The following is a 5,000-nucleotide window of genomic DNA, read 5'->3' as shown; positions in this document are numbered from 1 at the left end:
TCAAAACATACCTTCTGCAGAAGTACTCACCGTCGCCAGCCGCCCGTATAGCAAAGCTTTTTCAGCTCTCGCAACATCCGTTGGGCGACCAAAGGGCCTCGCTTGCCCTCAGGGATATGACCAGTATCGCTCGCCTTCAACCTGCTGCAAACGGCTCTCCTCGTGAGGTGAACCTACTTCGTGTCCTTTGGATACGCCGTTTACCCCGGACCTATCGCGCTGCCATACCCGATGTCGATAGTTTACCCATAAAGGACTTGATGACCAAAGCCGACGCCCTTATGGACAGCCACTTCCAGACCTCCATCAACACCTCCACCCCTGATGAAGAGGATGCCTATTCAACGTCAACCGAAGCTGACATGAATGCCGTAGGACATACACGCCTACCTCGTGACGTGCCAAAGCAGCGACAAAGCTGCCAACCGCCCACCAATTGCTAGCGCCCCAACAAACGACTTTTACAGCCACTTACTACCTCCTATCCACCGCAGTTTTGCTACTACCACTTCGGATTCGGGGCAGCCGCGAAGAAATGTGCCGAGGATTGTCAGTGGCCAAAAAACATGTAAGTAGGCCATTGCTCGTGGCGGTGGCCTCCCATGTTTCTAATCTTTTCTTTTTGCATGATGCAGGAACGGGCGTGCGATTTTTGGTACACACGGGTGCTTGTCGTTCTCTTTTGCCAAGGAAACTCTTCAAGACACGACGTAGTCTGTCTACGTCTGCCGACGTCCGCTTGGTAGCTGCCAACGGATCTGCGATACCCACCTACAAATACGTGAACCTCACATTATCGTTCGGAAACGGTAAATTCAATTGGAAGTTTCTCGTTGCTGACGTCACATTGCCAATCCTCGGCGCGGATTTCCTCTCTCATTTCCACCTTCTGGTCGATGTCGCCCACCGACGATTGGTCAACGCAGACTCGTACTTATCGACGCCTCTTCAACCCGCCCCCTCTAACATAGCTCTCCACATTGGCGCACCCACGGATGCCTACGCCCACCTCCTCACGTCGTACCCGGAAGTTTTCCGTCCAGAACCTCGCCAAACGCCCACAGCTCCTGCCAAGCACGATATTTATCACCATATTAAGACGACGGGACCCCCAGTCTTCGCAAAATTTAGACGTCTGGCACCGAAACGATTGGCAGCCGCCAAACAGACGTTCGCCCGAAATGGAGGAAATGGGCCTTTGCCAAAAGGCCTCCAGCCCATAGTCGTCACCCTTAGACATCGTTCTGAAGAAAGACGGCTCCCTCCATCGTGCGGGGATTACAGGCGCCTGAACATGCAAACAGAACCGGATCACTAAACATTGCCGACATGACCTCCTACCTGCACAAAGCGAAGATTTTCTCTACGCTCGACCTCCTGAAGGGGTATTATCAGGTGCCTATGAACCAGAAGAGATCCCCAAGACCGCCATCACCACTCCGTTTGGTACATACACCTTCAATTACTCCTATTTTGGCCTTAGTAATGCTGGGGCCACATTTCAACGTCTCATGGATGGCATCTTAAGGGACCTCCCCTTCTGTGTATGTTATGTGGACAACATACTTGTGTTCTCCTCCTCAAAAGAGGAACGCCTCCGTCACCTGCGCCAACGAACTGTCGTTCTTAGGGCACCGCATCACTTCCGAAGGAGGTCCATCCCCTCCCTGAGAAGGTAGCAGCCATTCAGGACTTCCCCGTGCCCTCGACAGTCAAAGCTCTGCAGGAATTTTTGGCATGATCAACTATTATCATCGTTTTTCTCCAGCCATTGCCGCCACTCTTGCTCCCCTCTACGCCCTCCCTCAAGGGCAAGCCAAAGGACCTGAAGTGGGGTCCCCTTCAAGAAGCAGCCTTCTGAAATGCAAAGAAGGCCCTATCAACTGCTACGGCTCTCACTTTTCCTATCCCACATGCCCCTCTTCTTCTCTCCACCGATGCCAGCGACGTCGCTATTGGTGCAGTACTCGAGCAGGTGGTCAACGGCTCGCCCCGCCCATTGGCCTTCTTCAGCAGAAAACTGTCAAAGGCAGAATCGGGTTATTTTACCTTCGATTGAGAATTGTTGGCGGTGCACTTGGCTGTCCGTCACTTTCGCCATTTCTTAGAAGGTACGCCCTTCATCATTCGCATAGACCACATGCCTCTGGTGCACGCCTTCACTCGACAGTCTGACGCCTGGTCCGCCCGTCAACACCGACATCTCTCCGCTGTGGCTGAATACAATTGCACACTCCAATACGTCCCTGGGAAAATTAATCCCGTTGTCAAGAAACACGTTGGCTGCCGTTCAACTGGGATTGGATTACAACACCCTGGCTGAAGCCCAACGACAGGATCCAGAGTATCAAGCATGTAGGACATCCTGCACGTCCCTCCGTTGGGAAGACTTTCCCCTCGAAGACTCCAACACCACCCTCCTCTGTGACGTCAGTACTGGTAGACCGCGACCTTGGATCCCTTCTCCCATGCGCCGGCAGGTTTTTTATTTCATTCACGGCCTTTCACATCCCTTTCACATGCCGTTCTACTGCACAGCTGCTGAAGACGAAGTTCATTTTGCACAGCATTTCTAAGGATGCTAAGGATTGGGTCCGCACCTGTACTTCTTGCCAAACTTTCAAAGTACATCGACACACGGATTCAGGAGTGGGCACCTTTCCTCAACCTCAGCGTCGTTTCGCACACATTCACATCAACATTGTAGGTCCCCTACCCACATCACAAGGACATCGTTGCCTCTTTACCGTCATTGACCACTCCACTCGTTGGCCTGAAGCCATTCCCATGGAAACTGCAACGTCCGCCTCATGTACATCTGCCTTACTCTCTGGATGGATTGCAAGATTTGGTATCCCTGAGCATATTACTTCTGACAGGGGTACCACTTTCACCTCTTAATTGTGGAGATCATTAGCGAATATCCTGGGCATCACCCTACATCAGACAACGGCCTACAACCCCGCTGCCAATGGAATGGTTGAACATTTTCATCGCACCCTCAAAGCTGCTTTGATGTCCCTCTGCAAGGATTACAACTGGTTTACTCAGCTTCCCTGGGTCCTCCTGGGACTAAGGACCACTCCTAAAAACGCCCCCGACGTCTCGGTAGCTGAAATGGTGTATGGCGATCCGTTGGTCGTTTCTACCGAATTTTTTCTTTCTACAACCTCCTCCGTCGATCTCCAGCGCATATATCACGTCGTGGGAAAATTTACTCCATGCCGCCAGACTTACAAGCCCCCTGCGAAGCATCACATACCGACAGACTTGCACTCTGCAACGCACGTCTTCCTGCGTAACGACACTAGCAAGCCACCGCTAACGCCCCCTTACACAGGCCCTTTTCTTGTGATCCGACGCAGTCCGAAAGCATTCCTACTAAACATTCGTGGCAAAGAAGACTGGGTCTCCATTGATCGTCTAAAACCTGCTTATCTCATGCCAGATGACCCACCTACAGTTCGCCTCTCAAGATCAGGGCGCCCTATTTAACATGTACAGTATGTCATTTTTTTGGGGGGAGCCACGTTCGTACATAGTTCATTTTGTGCTTGTATCTTCGCTCTCCCCTCGCACTAAAAAGAACCTGAAAAGACATGTCTTGTTTCTCCTCCGTAACATTGTCTGTATTTTGAACATGAAAATTCTTGTTGCCTTGAACTTTTGTATATAAAGGAGAGTGTTCTATAATAAAGTAAATCAGTTGCCTTCATATTGCCTTTGAGTTCACAACCTTCTCTCGGACCGTCACAATAAAGAGAAAATCAATCTTCTGATAGACAGCCAACATGGTTTTAGACAAAAGAGATCCTGTGTGACAAATCTGTTGGAATTTTTCCTCAACTTTTTCTTCTTCTTCTTTGTCTGCATCTTTTCCCACCTTTATGTGGGGTCGATGTTTCTGGCCAGCTTTCTTCATCTACCTCTGTCACACACTTCATCACCGGTTTATCCCTTTGATCGTAGGTCATCCTTGATACAGTCCATCCACCTTCGCTTTGGTCTCCCTCTCCTTCAACATGTTTAGCATTTATAACAAAAGCATGGCAATAGATATTATTTACCTAGACTTTGTCAAAAGGCTTTTGACAAAGTTCCTCAGGAAAAATCAATGGTCAGAATTAGAGCACTAGGCATCATTGAAGAGCCAGCTGAATGGATCGAAGATTGGCTAACAAACAGAAAACAGAGTTGTAATTAATGGAGAAGCTTCAGAGTGGGCAGTTGTTACAATCGAAGTACCTCAAGGATCCATCCTTGGCACTATGCTACTTCTGATCTACATTAATGTCATAGATCTAGGATTAACTAGTAGACTAGCCAAATTTGCCGACGATACTAAATAAGGAATAAATACTGCGAACTCAGAAGGCGTAGAAGCCTTAAGAGAGGAACTAATTAAGTTAGGTGAATGGTCCGGAAAATGGCATATGCCTTTAAACTCTGGGAAATGCAAAGTTATGAACAAAGGTTATAGTAACCCACAAACAGATTACTCACTACTGGGTGATAGAATAGAAATTGTGGACCAGGAGGAAGATCTCAGCATTATTATTAGCAAAGATTGGAAGTTCACCAAACAGAGCATAAAAGCTGAAAAGAAAGCACAAAAACTAATAGGTTACATAAAGAAATAATTCAAATACCGAAACAAAGACACTGTACTTCAGCTGCACACATAACTAGTAAGATCCCATCTAGAATATAGTCCAGTTTTGGCCCCCAAGTATTCAGAAGGATATAGATAGACTGGAAGCATTACAAGCTAGAGTCACCAATCTAGTTCTACCACTAAATCAATTTGGATATAGACGGAGGATGGAACGTTTGAACATATTTGGTCTACAAACTCGACGATTAAGGGGACAGTTAATAGAGGCATTTAAATTTCGTAAAGGAATAATAAATGTAGATTACAACAATCTATTCACGCTTAGCACAAATCAGTCCAGAGGTAACGGATACAAACTGGAAATAAAAACATACAACGGGATTCA

This window comes from Palaemon carinicauda, chromosome 29, assembly GCF_036898095.1.
Source record: "Palaemon carinicauda isolate YSFRI2023 chromosome 29, ASM3689809v2, whole genome shotgun sequence".
In the NCBI taxonomy this organism is placed as follows: Eukaryota; Metazoa; Arthropoda; class Malacostraca; order Decapoda; family Palaemonidae; genus Palaemon; species Palaemon carinicauda.
Note: the sequence above shows the minus strand (reverse complement) of the source record.